The sequence below is a fragment of the Capra hircus genome, chromosome 13 (assembly GCF_001704415.2).
Source record: "Capra hircus breed San Clemente chromosome 13, ASM170441v1, whole genome shotgun sequence".
NCBI classification, from domain to species: Eukaryota; Metazoa; Chordata; class Mammalia; order Artiodactyla; family Bovidae; genus Capra; species Capra hircus.
This window is the reverse complement of record NC_030820.1, coordinates 40,844,617-40,862,511: the sequence shown is the minus strand read 5'-3', so window position 1 is coordinate 40,862,511 and position 17,895 is coordinate 40,844,617. Positions and strand designations below refer to the sequence as shown.

Genomic DNA, 17,895 nt, shown 5'->3' with positions numbered 1-17,895 from the left:
TGAGGTGGAAGAGTGGAGTCACAAAAAGGGTCAGGATTCTGCTTGCCACTCACTAGGGACAAGGGAATCAGCTCTGTCCTGTGATTGTTCTGTTACTCATTTTCTCACCTGTAAATGGGGATAATAGAACCTAATTCACAAGGTTGTTCTGAGGATTAAATAAGTTCCTATGTATAAAGTCCTAAAAACAATGAATTATCATTATTTTTGCTTTCTGAAAAAGAGGTAGCTAATGGCATAATTCTAAGACTGTTGGTCCCTGAGAGTGAAAAATATGGACAGTGGCTTTCTGGATCCTTCCTGGCCTAAGATCATTTCAAGGTGCTAAGTACCATAGCCACTGTTCTGATTTTGAGTTTCTTTTTTCCTTCTCCCACTGGCATTCTTTGAGATGTTTTGGCTGTCTCTAAGGTGATGATCAGCTGATATTACTGACTGATCAATTTTCACAGGAAGTTTTTAAACATTTAGACTGAGAATAACCAATCGCTGTACGGGAACAACATAAGTATAAACATAAGTATAAACAAGGTCCCATACGACAATGCATCTATGTGGCATGCAGTCTCCAAGACCATCCTCAGCGCTCCCACCTCTTGGAACCATGGCCTCATGTCATCTCCTCCCCTTGAGTAACTTGCTTCTGACAAATAGATAAATATATGAACACAGTGAGGGGGCATCTCTTCCATGATTAAATTACAAAAGACTGTGGCCTTCATCTCCCTGGCAAACTCTGGGTCTCGCCGCTCTGACGGAACAAGCTGCCAGTTGTGCTGGGGAGGTCCCCAGGGGAAAGAACGAGGGTGAGTCAATAGCCAGTAAAGAACTGAGCCTCAAGAAACCTGATTCTACAAACCACCACGCTGAGCTGAGAAGCCATCTTCTTCCAGTCAAGCTTTCACATGAGACCCCATCCTGGCCAACGCTGTGACTGAAGCCAAGGTTTCAGCTAAACCTACCTGGTTTTCTACCAACAGGTAGGAGATAATACGTGAGAGACAAAAAATGAGTTGATTAAGCCACTGAATTTGGGGTAGCTCATTACTGAGCAGCAGGTAACTAGTGGTACACACTAGATTACCTGACTTTGTGCCCTGTATCGCTTCTCAGAAAGGTTAAGTAACCCTTGCCAGATCACACAGCCAGGACGCTGTAAATCTGGCACTTGAGCCCACATCCCAGCTATTTCTCAGACGAGGTTGCAGATGTAGGGTCCCAGTTGCCTTCTGAGATCTTCTGTATGCATTTGAGCTTCTTCGGTTTTTAGAATGACTTCCATTTTCATCACCTGATGTGAGGAAAGAATCAATGCTCACTGACCCCCAGCTTGGTTACATGGACGCTGTTGTATCCAGTGCAGACGCTGTGGTACCTAATGTGAGCTTCCCCAAAGTGGGCTTTGCAAGCACTGACCCTTCCAAGTGCTCTGTGGAAAGTGTCCTCTGGCCAGAATATTTGGGCAGCACCTTGGCCCTCTCTCGGGAGTTCACTTGCATGTGAGTCCTGTAAAGTCCAGAAGAGTCACAGCCAGGATCCCTTCTATGCCCTTCTTTCATGTGCCTTTTGTACGTTGGGTGACATCATACAAGCAACCCGGGAGGCAAGTGAACTCCTCCCTCGCAGCCAGACCATTTCCATCCCATTACCTAGGCCTCATCCTCAGGAGATCACCCCCCACTCTTCTGTCTGTTCCTGGGAGAACTGCCTCCTCGTCACCACCTCTGGTCCTTCCTCTCCTATGCTTCCTCCATGGGGACCCTTCATACAAGAAAGTCAGACCCCGCAGGCTCTGCAGCAAGCAACCCCACTGGCCCCCCTGCCTCCACAGCTGAGTTCTAGTCCTGCGGCGCGGAGTGCGAGATGCGCTTCCTATTGGTGTCTTCCTCCCCTACCTCCTCTCAGTGGCCCATCTCCCAGGGCTCCAGGGACTTTGCTTAAAACCTCCCTTCCTTCAGGGACTTCTCTGGCGATCCATTGGTTAAGATGTTGCCTTCCAATGTAGGGGGCATGGGTTCGAACTTGGGTCAGGGAACTAAGGTCTCATATCCCCTGAGGCCATAAAATTGAAACATAAAAGAGAAGTGATATTGGAACAAATTCAATAAAGACTTTAAAAATGGTCCACATCAAAAATCTTTAATAATAAAAATAAAACTCCCTTCCTTCTGCCTGGATTCTCCTATATGCTTGTCTTCACATCCTTCACCCATTCTCTAAGTTTTGTGTGCCAGGGATCAAGCATTGACAAAGCATCCAGCCTTATGGCAGGGGAAAACACGCGGGGAAACGGTAAAGAAAAAACACCCCACCGTTACTGCGATTGGGGTAGGGCAGGCACTGAGGTTGTAGGAATTTGTTCTGGTCCTGTCTTCAATTAAGGAAAGTTCTTTGTAGTTTGTTTATATTGTTTTTATCATGGACACCAAATATTTTTATTTAGTGTCACTCTGAGAGTTTGAAATAAATGGATGAAGAATTTTATTCTACGACGGTGTCAAAAAGCCCAAATTGGAGTAGAAAGCTTCCATAACACCTGGACAAGTGCTCTTGCCTCCCTGCCCCAGTGCCTGGCTAAGGCCTCATGACAGCTGTCACTGCATGGGAGGTGGCAGGGGCATGCTACAGCGGGTGATCAGGACCCTAGGCACTGCAGCCAGAGTGCTTTTGTTTCTCTGTGCCTTAGTTTCCTTCTCTGTAAAATGCACATAAAAATAATATCCATGTCAAAGAGCTGTGGTGGGGCTTAAATGAGCTTATTCAGGGAAAGTCCATAGAAAAAAGCTTTGCAAGTGGTGAGGTTGGAAGATATCAGTGATTTTTTCCACAGGAGACACGGATTCAATAGCTGGGTCAGGAAAATCCCCTGAAGAAGGGCATGGTAACCCACTCCAGTATTCTTGCCTGGAGAATCCTATGGACAGAGGAGCCTGGTGGGCTATAGCCCATGGGGTCGCAAAGAGCTGGACACAACTAAAGCAATTGAATGCATTCGACTTGTAGCATTTTTCTATTGCTTATAGAACCTCATCTTCCCTGACACCTGTTTTTAAATTTTATTTATTTATTTATTTATTTTGAGCGGGGCAGGATCTTCATTGCTGCGTGCAGGCTTTCTGTAGTTGCAGCGATCAGGGGCTGCTCTCTAGTTATGGTTCCTGGGCTTCTCGCTTCAGTGGCTTCTCTAGCTGTGTAGCACAGGCTCCAGAGTGCTCGGGCTTCAGTAGTTGTGGTGCTCGGGCTTAGTCGCCTGAAGACACGTGGGATCTTCCAGGACCAGGAGTCAAACCTGTGTCCCCTGCATCTTAACTACTGGACCATCAGGGAAGAACTATTAGTGGTTAATACTGCACAGTGGATGCCTCTGTGAAGGTCATGGTGCATTTATATTTATCACTTTAGCTCTTTACACATAGATGGTCTTCAGAAAATACTGCGGCTAACTTGTTGAGCTTAGTGCCTTGGGAAGAATCTTAGGTTTTCCAAAGCAAAAGAAGGCCCTGAGGACCTCTCCCCAGGGAAGTAGGGGCTGGAGCAGAGACTCTGGAGATAGAGGTCACTGGAGACTGGGAGCAGGGCAGAGGTAGGACTCCACAGTCTTGACCTGGTGCCCCGCAGCCTGTTGGCCTTGGCTGGCCCTGGTCGGGAAACCAAGATTTTTCCATGTGATCTTCTGAGAAGTGACCTTGCCTCTTGCCTCCTGAGAACAAGGAACGAGTTGGGCTCCTTTGTGAGAGGCAGCTTAGTGTTATCTGAGGGCTGTTTCCCTAAAGGCTGGGCAGATCCCTGGCTAGATTTTTGAAAGAAATGCCCCAGCTGCGTCCAGCTTTCTAACTGGTAACATCCTGGCCTCTTGCAGGGGGTCTTCAGCGCTCCCTGGCCACATGTGGGGACCATCATGATCTTTGGGATCATCTCGAACATCTCCCCACCTCCGACACCAAGTCTGTGCCTTTCCAGTATAAGCAGGCTCTGGGAACACAACTTCAAAGCTTGGCGATGTGGGCTCCTCCAAGGAGCGTTCAAAGCAACAATGGACTTAAACCAGGTTGGGCTCCCAGCGGGTACTCCTTAACCTGGCAACTATTGTGTCCAAAGTCACGGGGCAGCCACAGATGAACAATGCTCCTGGCACCCACGAGGTCCTCTTTCAAAGCAAAGTTGCTGTTGCCAGCCATGCCAGGCAGAGGACCTGTGTACACAAATTGCCATTTACTTATTTTTTAATATCAAACAATTACACTCAATGAAAATCGTATTTCTTCTTTTCTATAATAAATGGAGTATAACTACATCAAAGGACAATTTTACACAAAAGAAGAAGTCCTCCTGTGATCCTAACCCTCTCACTCCAAACCGCTGTGATCTTTTGGGTACCTCTACCTCTAGTCATTCTGTTTTCTTTTTTATTGAACACAATTGCCATTAAGTATATAAAAATCTGCCTCTCTGCTGCTTCTTTCACTGAACATTATTACAGGTACAGAGTTGCTGTACCATCTTCTTACATATTGTTTTAACAGGTAAAGGGCATTTGCTCAAAGTCATGTGCCATGACAAACTCAGCATTTTTCCTTTTAGAGAATGATGTGCTCCTATATATAAGACTGGTGAATATCATAGACTGTGACACATTTCATTGTGCCAGAATTTATGACTTGTTTTATTTCCCATTTTGATAATGTTGCCATTTTTTTTTCTTTTTGTTCAAAATGGAGACTCCAAACTCATTGCCTCTAGACCTGTGCAAGACTACTGTGTTCAGGTAAGGTGATTCTTTTCATATGCCAACATTTTTATTAGAACAATTTTCAAATGTACAGAAAAGTTGGATGAATTTTATAATTGACACACACAGACTGAGTCAGGGTGACCTTTGAGCACAAACATACATCTTAGAAGATGCTGAGCAGCAATAACCAGTAGATAGAGGACGATCTGTCATCTTCCAGCTGGTGTTCCTTGGACATAATAACCATGATAGTGTACTGTTATTAAATTTTATAGCCTTTCTGATTTTTCAAAAGGCCTTCAGGCCTATTTTCTTACTGGATCCTGGACATCCATAAGGTATAGTTGAGGCAGGTGTTATCAGGTGTCCTCTGTCCATTTACAGATGAGAAAATGCATGATCAGAGAGGTTAAGGAGACTGCCTAGGGCCACACAGCAATACAGGTGCCATTGCAATACCAATGCTGAGCTCTCAGCTGAGCCATGCTCCTACAGAAATGTCTCCCCTTAATTTATCAACGTAGTAATTAATGACAGGTTTTCTGTAATGCTTTCAGCTCCCTGATTTTGCTTGTCTGTGACTTTGGATCTTTTTAGCAATCGAAGGCAAGGGCATGCGTCACTGGAGTCCAGCCACCATAAATGTCAATGTGAGGATTAAAGACCAGCTGGTAAGTGATTTCAGAACCTCCATCGAATCCCTATGCTTTTCTCAAGATACCATTTATCATTGTCTGTGGAAGCAAGGCTAATTTAGACAACAATTAGACCCCAAAAGCAATTGTGTACACGAGCTAGTTTGTCTCCATTGGAGAATTCAGAAAGATTCTGGATGATTCTGAAAAGTAACCACTAACACCACCCTCTCCATGTCTCCGTCTGACACTAGCAAAGGCAGGCCCTGTTTACGGCTCAAATGTGGATTATTTCCAGAAACAGTGGCTTCTCCAGAATGGCCCATACTCTGGTGTCCACGTTCCACCTGGAAAGCAGCCTTCAATGCTCAAAGAAGACACTGAAGTGGGATCCGGGCCTCACCACCAGCCAAAGTGCCCATGGGATCTGGGGCAGGAGGGATCCTCACTGGCTCTTCAGCCTACCCTTCTCTAGCTTCCTTTTTTAAATTCCTCCATCAGTGCAAGTCAACTGTCTCCACATTTGCTCTAAAAACATATTTAATGTGCACTGAGAACCCATTTCAACACAGGCATTGTTATTCCGTTTATGGATGAAGCAATAGAGCCCAGGAAGAATCGAGAGCACGACCATCTCAGAAGAGACCAGCTCATCTCAGAAGTGACCTCGCTGGTGCTGGAGCCCATTCCCATGGACCCTGAAGGCCGTTATTTTTCACCCAGACCATGGGGACCATTTTGCATCAACAAGGAGAAGCTTGTGCAGTTGGGCTCCCCTCCTGCCTGTGCTGTCTGGACTCTGCTGACCATCTTATTTTGCATGAACAGAGCTGTCCTGGTCCCAGCCATCTTTTGCTGGTGTGGAGAACGGAAGTCAGAACCGGAGGTCCAACAGTCCCTGGAGCTGGAGATGAATGTGCTCAGGGCATGGGGTGTGGGGATTCTCCAGCTTTTCTACCAAAAAATGCCCACTGCGTATTCCATGGTAGCCAACCGTAACTTTGTCTCTGATTGTCTTGATTTCTCTTCATCCTCCAGAAGAGCATCTGTTCAACATCAAGAATACAGCGTGAGTGCAGGAAAGCCATGGCGGAGACCTCCTTTACTAGGGCCATCTGCTTGTCCTTGCCCTTTGGAAAAATCAATGAATTTTATTTTTGGACGGTCTGTTCCTTAAGCCTGAAAATATTCATTGGAACACCGTGGGTGAACAAAGTCCACCCTCCCAGCCCAAATCAATTTCTCTGAAGTTGGCCGGATGTTGTCACAGTTTCCTTATAACTGGCCGCAGGGAATTTCTGTGCTGAAAATTGCACCTGGGAGCTGGTGGCTGCAAATGGGACAATTTTTATAACAAAACCCATAGCACTAGTAGAAATCCGGTGGTGTGTACTCAGTTGTATCCAACTCTTTGCAACCCTGTAGTCCACCAGGCTCCTCTGTCCATGAGATTCTCCAGGCAAGAATACTGGAGTGGGTTGTGGTTTCCTCCTAGAGAGGATCTTCCTGACCCCGGAACTCAAACTTCGTCTCCTGTGTCTCTTGCATTGCAGGCAGATTCTTTACCACTGAGCCACCTGGGAAGCCCAGAAATCTGATGGAGATGCCTTCATAATTTGGAATTTTGTGACTTGCAACTTCATACCTTGTTGTCAGCCAAATGAGAGAAAATCTCCCACAAGGAGTTTATGAAACCCACAGCCACATCAGCCTCCTTTCGGGGCTGGTAGGCTGGGAACTGGAGTCAGTGTTGATGGAATAGAAGACTCCCAAGAAGTGAACTTAGAATGCTGGAGACTACGGAGCATTTTGTCCAAAGCATGTCTTGAGAGCTCACAGGAGTCCTGCACTGTATGTGCAATTTTGCTGTTGATGGAGAATGATTCAGGCTCCCCCAGGGCCAGTTACTCTTTCTCTCTCTCTTTCTCTGCACACTGTGACTTGCTAACCTCTTTCCTTGAGCCAATAGCTTCAGTTTTATTTTCACCACATCATTATTTCTGTGATCCAGACATGCCAATGGGCCGTTAACATTATTTTGATGGGAATTTTATTTTATCATGAGGATTACAAGCAAATGACGTAACAGCTTTCTGTTCACCAAGGAATCTCCATGAAGTGAGGGGAAAAGGCACATAATCCAGGGGAGGGGGAAGGGCACTCACTTTTATTGCACTCCTCCTAAATCCAGGTGCTTTACATAGATTATCTCAGATCAGTTCATCCTAGGCAACAGCCTTGTGAAGATCGCCATTCAACAGACAAAGAAAGGGAGACTTAGGGAGGTTGAAAAAGTTACCCAAGACCTCAAGACCTGACCTTAAAAGTAGGCGGAAGCAGGGGCCAAAGACTAGAATCTTTCCACTGACAAATCAGCAGCTTTCTGTGCAGGAAACCTTGAGTTCTTAGACCAACTCCCAAGGCTGTAGACCAGCCAGAGTGGAGTGAGGACAGTTGCCTGGTGTCTTGGGGCTGTGAAGAGTCCACCAAGGAGCCTGGGACAAACCAGGACCACAGTAGCTCAAGGTCCATCTTCCTTTCCCAGATGCAGCTCTTCCCTTGTTTGGTGAGAAAGGACAGCCTAACAGTAGGAAGAACAGAAGCCTTGCCTTCATCAGACTGCGGCTTTTGCATTCTGGATGGTCCAGGCCCTCCCCTAGCTATCAAGATATGTAGGGCTGACCTGTCCCCTTCAGCCTGCACTGAAGAACAGCAGATGGCATTCAGGCTGATTCTGCGCTTCTGGCTGACTAATCTCCCAGGTACAAGAGTAAACAGAGAGCTCAGGACACCATATGTCCCTGACTCACTGTGTTGGCCGGAATCACTGTCCTTCTCCTGGCATATGCCTTCTTGGGCCCAGGTGGAAGGTGGGTAAGAGGAAAGCTGCCTGAAAGTTACAAGCAGAAAGATTATAGACATAGAGACACACATAGGGAGTGGGCATTGGTTAGTCACATCCTAAATGACGTTTATTATTTTTTAAAACCTGCTTTGTTTTTCTAGACAGCGTTCAGCTTCAGCCAGGGGCCAGCACAGCACTCACCACCACAGGCTCTCAGGGTCTGTGAATGGAATCAAGGAATTGCCAGCCTAATCCATTTTCTTTATATCAGTCTGGAATGTACCCCAAGTTGAAAATGAAGCTGACCCTAGTTCAGTTGAAAGATGTCCTCTCCTTTTTAAGAAAATATTTATTTACTTGGCTGTGTTGGGTCTTAGGTGTGGCATGGAGGATCTTCGTTACATCATGTGGCCTCTTCTTTGTGGTGCATGGGCTCCAGAGTTGTGGCTCATGGGCTCCAGAGTGTCCAGGTTTCAGTAGTTGTAGCTCTTGGACTTAGCTGCTCCCCAGCATGAGGGATTCTTTGTTCCCCCAACCAGGGATTGAACCTGCATCCCCTGTATTGCTAGGCAGATTGTTAACCACTGGACCACCAGGGATATTCCCCAAAAGATGTTCTTGAGATGGGGAGGTGGCATCCTGTTTCCCCTGACCTCTTCAGAGCCTCCTAAGCAGGCGAGCCAAAAGGGCAATGTTGGAGGTAGGAGTCTTAGAGTGGGCTGCTCAGGGTTTGAGAAAACTGGATTTCTTCTGGGATGGTATGCTTAGCATTCTTTAGGAAGATTATGGTGCATGAACCTCCCATTACGCTTCTCTTAGTCAACCAGAACACTGGGAGGATTAGTTAATCAAGGCCAGAGTCTTAGGTTTAGGACCACAAGAGTACTGAGCCAGAGGGACTGGATGGACCCATCTAATTCGTTTTTTTCCTGCACATCCATCTAGGGTCACAGGGTTGGGAGAGGGCTACATGGATCTAGAAGTCTCTCAATGGTCCAGTACTTTTCTTGAAAGAAGCCAGTGGAGCCTCTGGCGTTTGAGTCACTCTGAGCCCCTGCCCTGGGACCCCAGTGGTAGATGTCTGCCTTTCACACTTTGGGCCATAGTTTTTACTTAGCAACTGGACTCACAGGAAAGTTAAGAATGATCCATAGCAGCAATAATGATGGCAGCCATTCTAGAGCAAATCTTTAATACTATCAAGAGCTGTCCATGGCAGTTTGTCAGTCCCTATATCTTCCAGTTCTGAAAAATTTATGAGGTGGGTCCTATCACTGCTACACAGAGGAAGAATGAATCATCTTCATTCTTTGAACCATCCAAAAGCCCACTGTTAACTGGACAAGGATGGAGTTTGAACATTGTTGTTGTTCTTGCTCAGTTGCTAAGTCTTATCTGATTCTTTGTGACCCCCGTGGACTGCAGCATGCCAGGCTTCCCTGTCCTTCACTATCTCCTGGAGTTTGCTCAAACTCATGTCCACTGAGTCAGTGATGCCACCCAACCATCTCATCCTCTGTTGTCCCCTTCTCCTCCTGCCTTCAATCTTTCCCAGCATCAGGGTCTTTTCCAATGAGTTGGCTCTTTGCATGAGGTGGCCAAAGTTTTGGAGTTTCAGCTTCAGCACCAGTCCTTTCAGTGAATATTCAGGACTGATTTCCTCTAGGATTCACTGGTTGTATCTCCTTGCTGTCCAAGGGACCTCAAGAGTCTCCTCCAGCACCACAGTTCAATCCTTTTGGCGCTCAGCTTTCTTTATAGTCCAACTCTCACATCCATATATGACTACTGGAAAAACCATAGCTTTGACTAGACGGACTTTTGTTGGCAAAGTGATGTCTCTGCTTTTTAATACACTGCCTAGGTTTGTCATAGCTTTCCTTCTAAGGAGCAAGCGTCTTTTGACATCATGGCTTCAGTCACCCCAGAGTCCAAGATAGTTCTGAGGCTCTGTTCGTAATCTTTAGAAGATAGTTCTCAGACAAAAGGGATCGTATGGATACAGAAGACAGACTGGGGATTTAATGTAGTTGCTTAAGATACTTTGAAAGCTTCCAGTTCCAGGGCAGCAGCTGATAGCTGGGGCTGGATGGAGATGCCTGCAGGAGAGCTCACCTCCACTCAGTCCTCTTCCCAACCTCCTGTCCTGCTGATCCTCACCAGGAAGGACATGGGAATTTCCCAAGTTCGTTTACTCTTTCTCTCTACAATCAATTCTGTAGCTTTGCTTCTAACACTAAAATTCCAACTCAAATTCAGGAATCCTGGCAACACAGGTCCAGGATGCAATTTGTTGTCCACTCATGGAAAGCTGGGCTCTATCACTGGGACACCCACTTGTCCAAGAAAGTGAACTTGCCTTTAAGAAGCAAAATCCTAGAAAAACATCCCTCTCAGAGGATGTAGGAATAAAACCCCTTGGCTTCTGGTCCAATAGATTTTTATTGAGGAAGGAGAGCTGGTGCCCAAGATCAATCCAACCTCACCCAGGTCACTGCTGCTGGGGACAGGCCAGCTGGGCACACGCCCATTACACTTACAAGTGGAGGTGTCCTCAGGGAATGGGGTATCTGGAAAAGAAACCACTTTGAAAAGTCTTATGCTAATACTAGCCAAATATGTTGGAGTCTCCGAACCACTGTCTTCTGTTTAACTTCTCATTGGAACTTGGTATTTGTATTCTCTGGCTTGCCTGGTGGCTCAGCAGTAAAGAATCTGCCTATAATACCTGAGACTTGGATTTGATCCCTAGGTCAGGAAGATCCCCTGGAGAAGGAAATGTCATCCCATTTCAGTAACTGTGTCTGGGAAATCCTGTGGACCGAGGAGCCTGGGGACTATAGTCTATGGGAGTCACAAAGAGCTGGACATGACTGAGTCACTGACACTCAGGTGTATTTTTACTTTGCTACTATGGCTGCTAAAATATATATATATAATTATACACACACACAGAGACACACACACATATATATGACTTGCATCATTTCTATTAGATAGTGCTGATCTAATAGGTATACATAAACATATACCTGCAAACAGAATATTCATTTATAAGTTCTCACGGAACAAAAGAACAATTGCCAAATTATCAGTATACACAGATTATGCTCTTTGATCATAATGATATAAGAAATAATAAGAAGAAAGTGTCAAATATCTCTTGAGCTCAAAAATTAAATAACACATAGGCAATGGTATTCAAGGGACAAAATTAAAAGATATTGCAAAATTTTTATAAAGGAACAAGAATGAAAATATCACGTCAAACTCTGTGGCCAATACTTAGGTGGCATTTCGTGTTTCGTGTCATTTTGAGTACATGATCATAAGCAAGACACATTGAAAACCAAAGACCTAAAAGCAAAATGAAACATACTAGGGGAAAAAAGAGAATTAGAATAAAACCAGAGTAGTGAGAAAGAAGAACATAAAGAAGACAGGGAGAGAAATCAATAAAACAGCCTAAATCTCCACTAAAATCTGATTCTTTGAAAAGTGAGTGAACAATGGTGGGAATGACATTCTATATACCAATACATATTTGAACCAGGGTAAATGGACCATGTCATAAGGGAAACTAGTGATTCTTGACGAGAGGAATCAAAGAAGGCTTACCTAGAATCAAGTAGATAACTACTTGATTAAGTTAAGTTAAGTTAAGTTGCTCAGTCGTGTCTGACTCTTTGCAACCCCATGGACTGTAACCCACCAGGCTCCTCCGTCCATGGGATTCTCCAGGCAAGAATCCTGGAGTGGGTTGCCATTTCCTTCTCCAGGGGATCTGCCCGACCCAGGGATTGAACCCAGGTCTTCCGCATTAGAGGCAGACGCTTTAACCTCTGAGCCACCGGGGAAGCAAGTAGATAACTATAGCACAGGTAGCCCCTCCCATCTGGAGGACCTGCTCATGCCCCACGGTGCAGGGGGAACACCAGTGTGTGCTGTGGAGCCAGAACACGGATGGGAGACGGTGGGAAAATAACAGAATAAATCAACAGAAGAGCCCTGGGTGGACATGCCTTGCCCCTTTGCTGTTGTTTTGTTACTAAGTCGTGTTCGACTCTGCGACCCCATGAACTGCAGCACGCCAGGCTTCCCTATCCTTCGCCATCTCCCCAAGCTTGCTCAAATTCACTTCTATCAAGTCAATCATGCCATCCAACCATCTCATCCTCTGTCACTTCTTTCTCTTCCTGCTTTCAATCTTTCCCAGGATCAGGGTCTTTTCCAATGGATTGGCTCTTCACATCAGGTGGCCAAAGTATTGGAGCTTCAGCTTCAGCATCAGTCCTACCAATGAATATTCAGGACTTATTTCTTTTAGGATTGAGTGGATTGATTGCGTTTCTGTTCAAGGGACTCTCAAGAGTCTTCTACAGCACTGCAATTTGAAAGCATCAATTCTTTGGCGCTCAGCCTTCTTTATGGTCCAACTCTCACATCCATACATGACTGTTGGAAAAACAATAGTTTTGACTATACAGACCTTTGTCAGCAAAATGATGTCTCTGCTTTTTAATACGCTGTCTAGGTGTATCATAGCTTTCCTTCCAAGGAGCGAGTGTCCTTTCATGGCTGCAATCACCATCTGCAGTGATTTTTGAGCCCCCCAAAATTCTAATTTTTTGCATTTGAAGAGATATAGAAGGTTCTTTTAAATGTTATAAAAAATTTGTGGTGACCTCCCAAGCTGATGCTTTTCTCTTTTCTTGAATTCCAAACATACAATAACACAAAATGTAACATCCCACTTCTCACTGGTTTCTCCCATTTGAAGTTTCCAAATGGAAAGTTCTTTAGAATGAAATGTCTTTCATTTTCTCAAGTGCATCCTCAGAACTTAGTTGCTCACCAGAAGCTACTGCTTAATCCTGACAACACTTGACACTGCAGAGAGACACTGCGATGTAGGGTGCATGTGTGTGCGTGTGTGTAAAGAGCAAGAGAGAGAGAGAGGGAGAGAGAGGGAGGGAGGATAAAATCAACTTTCTTGGTTCCTTCTTTGCTTCTATAGATGTAGTCAAAAAGGTTAATTTTAAAGCTTATCTACTGGGCACAAATTCTCAAGTGCATATAGCTGGAAATGATCAATTGGGCAGAGGAGGCTGCTTCAGGCAAATATAGCACTTAGCAAGGTGGGATAGCCACACACCACCTCTAAGAGAAGACGCCATCTGAGCTGCCAGAAACACCTAATCAGTCAAGGCATCACTTTTCATAACGTACCCAGATAATGCCCACAGCTAGCTCTGTTCTGGGCCTGTGGGCACAGACCCTGGCCCAGCCCCCTCTGCATCAGCCCCTCGCCCTCTGCCTTTGTCTGCAAACAGGGGAGAGGAGCTTCAGGTTGGAGGCCCCACAGCAGCTGAGCAGCCCAGGTGTATGTCCATTGGCTGCAGGACCAGGCTGAGTCTGATTTTCTTTTGTACATAAAGATAAGAAGCCAAGGGCCCCCTTTCGAAAGCAAACACATTGAATTTGAACCACCATCTCCTCGTGATTCACTGGATGGAATTTACGACAGTGTTTACCCTTTTCCACAAAAGTAGTGAATGGATCAGTCTTAATCTGAAATAGAAATCCACAGCAGATGCATTTTGAAGCCCCAAGGGGGAGATTTTCTTGCAAAGACCCCCATGACTCCAGATCATTCCGCCCAGAATTCAGAGGAAAGAGTGGCCCAGATCTTCTGGGGAGAAGCAACTCCAAGGACGAAGCAAACAAGTCTTTGCATGTGCCAAGTTCTGCAGGGCCCCCTCTTAACAGCGGGAATTCAGACAAAACTTCAGGAATGCTTTGCTGGGCAGCTGTGGTGCATTCAAAGCAGAGAAAGGGCCTTAATCTTTGCAAAACCAACAAAGATAAGCAAGAGCTTTAGCCTGGTTGAAATTAGCCAACTTGCTGCTACACAATGTCCTTGCGACCATTATCCAGGCTCTGACCGCGGAATGGCACCACTCAAGTATGCTGGCAATGTTTAACGAGCCATCTGTCTTGTACCTGTTCCACAGTGCAGCAGCCTTTGTTGGAACCCTGGCCCCGTCCAGCACGTCCACTGGCTGCTCACTGGCTGGAGACCCTCAGCTCTTTCCTGTCTCACGTGAATTTCACACCTCGCTCCATGATGTGTTGTGGTCGTGCCCTAGGACATTTGGAAGGGGCATATGGATTTTGTATTTGTCCATCGATCATTTTGCATGGCTTCATGTGTATGGGGTTGCACAGATTCAGACACAACTGAAGCGACTTAGCAGTAGCAGCAGCATGTGCATAAAAACTTTATTCATTTATTTGATTTCTCCCCCCCAATTTTTCTTCTTTTAGGGGAATTCCAATATTCACTCCAGTGTCACTAACTGCTGATTTTCTTTTCATTATTGTCCTTGAAATTAGAAGCTCCCTCCCCTTCAGATATATTTTTTTATACCCCTGGAAAAGATCTTCCCCTTAAATATCACAGTTTCAGGAGTTTGCACATTATGTCACTGAAGACTTGGGTTCAACCACTTGAGCTTCATGTTTTCTGAGGTCTGTAACACTCACATCTAGGCATTGTCATGTGACTCAATAGATCGATATCCTTGTACAACTGCCCACGTTGGAGTAGAGATGTGAGACAATAACGAAATCAATTCACGGATTTTGTTTTGTTAAAAAAAAAACTATGCTTTATTAAAATTCTCTGATTTAAAAATTTCATTGTGAATTCACATTGATTTCTCCTGCTCTGCCTTCCTTGCTCAAAAGTAACATGTCCTCATCTTTGTCTTACAGGCATCATGATGTTGCTGGAATGATGGTTGTCTCGGGCATGTCTTCATGTTGGCAATCTCAGGAATCAGTTCCCTTGAAGCTGCTCTTGAAGCTCGCCCTTCCAGCCCTGAGACCTGAGGCTTCAACCCCGTCACCACCCAGCTGTGTTATCTTTGGGTCTCACTTAGACTCTTATCTATCCAAGGGACTGGATTTATTAGAAACAAACAGCAAGTTAGATGCATGCGAGGGCTCCCAAGAGCATCAGGTATAAAGTGGAAAACACTTTGTGTTTAGAGACTCTCAGCATCTGGGTGATGGTCCAGCCTCATGTCATCCTCATGGGTTCACCCCAAACAAATCCTGTCTTCAGGGCAGACAGACCCACTGGAAGGAATTCAGATACCCACAGTGTCTTTCCAGAGCAACAAAACAGACACCTTAAAAATGGCTGCACAAAGAACTTTATCCTTAAATCTAAATTTTCATGGGAGTCAAGAAGAGCAAGGAAAAGGGAAACAATCGGGGGCAATTTTCAGAGATGGGTGGTCACCACTGGGAGCTTGAGTAAGAATTCTTCCGTTTCTTTTTAAGACTGTGCCTTGTGGCACGCAGGATCTTAGTTTCCTGACCAGGGATCAAACCCATGCCCCTTGCACTGGAAGGTGGATTCTTAACCACCGGACCACCAGTGAAGTGAAATTCACTCAGTCGTGTCTGACTCTTTGCAACCCCATGGACTATAAAGTCCATGGAATTCTCTAGGCCAGAATGCTGGAGTGGGTAGCCTTTCCCTTCTCCAGGGGATCTTCCCAATCCAGAGACTGAACCCAGGTTTCCCACATTGCAGGCAGATTCTTTACCAGCTAGTCACGAGGGAAGCCCAAGAATACTGGAGTGGGTAGCCTATCCCTTCTCCAGGGAATCTTCCTGATCCAGGAATCAAACTGGGGTCTCCAGCATTGCAGGCAGATTCTCAGAACTGCCAGAGAAGTCGTCTTCTTTGCATTCTTAATTTCACCCTTAAGTTTCAATTTTGATTACATTATGTGTTTTGTAACATCATCTAATATTTAATGCCTATTGTATTAACACGTTGTCTCCTAATATGTGTATTGTTCATTGAATAAATATATATTTACACATTAGATAATCATTTATACATGCACATACATGTGTGTGTATATATATATATAATTTATTCATCAATGTATCCATTTATCTGACATCCAGGCTATTCCCGCCTTTTGCTCGTGGTGAATGATGCTGCTATGGACACATGTGCACATGTTTCTGAGTCCCTGCTTTCAGTTCCCTGGGCACGTACCTTGCAGTAAAATTTCAGAGCTGCAGGAGAATTCTATAGAAATTTTTTGAGGAGCTCACCCCTACAGAAGCTACACAATTTTACTTTCCCACCAGCCACACAGGTACCAGAGTTCCCGTTTCTCGACATCCTTGCCAAAACTCAGTTTCCTTTTTCTAAACAAAGCTCACCCTCTGAGTGGGCAGGACTGCCCATTCACAAATACAGGAGTCTTCTTGGTCTGCACTTCCTTGGGGATGAACTTCAAGGACACAGGTGTGGGTGTGCTCCTCCACCATGTGTCAGGAAGGCTCTGGGGCCCTTCCCTCCTAGCATCCCCCAAAGCCCCCATATTGGTGTAAGGATTGATGCCTCCAAGAGGTACCCCTTCCTAAAGGACGTCATTGCCACCAGGAAAGGGAGAGGATTTATCCGACCGTGTGAGTCATAGAAAACAGAAGGGTGAGATCCTGGAGTCCAGGGTATGGAAGCCAGAATTGAAAGAGATGGATGACTCCCTGTTGGGCCAGAGTCCAGAGCCTTATCTGGCCCAGAGGTGACAGGAGCATGTCCCAGGCAGAGGAGGGTATCCTGAGGCAAGGGCAGCTAGGAAGTCACGGACATCTTGGGTATGGGGAGCAAGTGGCTCAGGACAGGGAGTCAGAATTCTCTCCTCACCTCAATACACAGGCAGAGGCACAAAAGACAAATCTGAGAGAGAGCAGCCCCCACCTGTGAGCCTGAGGCTTTCTTTCCTCTGTCCCTTCTTTGACGGGTGTCTTTCAACTTGGCCACGTGTTCAAATCATCTAGGAGTTCTGCAGATCCCTGGTGCCCTGGCCAGTGAGGTCGCCCATGCTGTACATGGGGCCCGGCATGCGTCTTTGAACATCCCCAAGGAGATTCAAGTGGGCGGTCAAGGATGAGAGAAGTAGAAGTTTAGTTTTGAAATGATAGGTTTAAAAACTAGACTTCATTCGGTTTTTTTGGTTTTATCATAAAAGAAATACGGTCACACTGTAGAAGTTCAGATGGAATAAAGATATCGATAGGTCTTGTGGCCTGAAGGCAGCTGTAGACAGCCCAACCCGTGCCCGATGAGGGGCTTCTTTCCTGGAAGAGTGGACAGAAAGAGGGCTGGCCTCCAGGGCAGGGCTGTGCCACTGAGGACACCCAGCATATGATATATTCTCTGTGTCCCCAGCACTGTGGCAGGCACGGTGAGGTCTGCACTCAATAAACGTTTGTAGAATCAGTGAATGGGAGCAGGAAGGCATGAATTCATGAAAAGCAGCCCAAGACACGGTCCCTGCCCTCTAGGAACTTACAAAGGGGCCGTTGAATAGGCATTACAATGACAATAATCGGATGGTGATAATAGTTCCTGCATCAGTGACTCTGTATGTCTGTGCACGCAGCCTGGCAGCCAGGGAAACCAGGGAGGGTTTTTGAAAACTCTGTTTGGTAGCTACGGCCTCTCTTATCTTTATTAATGCCCGGCAAAGCACAAACAGACACACTGTCCCCTTCTTGATAAAACAGGTAAACAGGAGCAGAGCAAAAACCACGGAGACAGGTCACCAGTGATACCCAGAGCCCACCTGGGTGGTCACAGAACGGCC

At 45.7% G+C, this 17,895-nt stretch overlaps 1 long non-coding RNA gene across 4 annotated transcripts in view; it reads left to right on the top strand.

Annotated features, from left to right (window-relative positions):
* The window catches only part of LOC106502752, a 28,965-nt gene extending 13,367 nt beyond the window's left edge, over positions 1 to 15,598 (top strand). For 2 of the 4 annotated variants that reach the window (XR_001919010.1, XR_001919011.1), the window contains exons 2-5: positions 3,860 to 4,048; positions 4,719 to 4,765; positions 5,330 to 5,403; positions 14,990 to 15,598. This is a non-coding gene — a long non-coding RNA (uncharacterized LOC106502752). Of the gene's footprint in view, positions 1 to 3,304; positions 4,049 to 4,718; positions 4,766 to 5,329; positions 5,404 to 6,920; positions 7,219 to 14,989 lie in introns of those variants that run through there. The other 2 variants (XR_001296398.2, XR_001919009.1) reach the window with 2 other exon arrangements.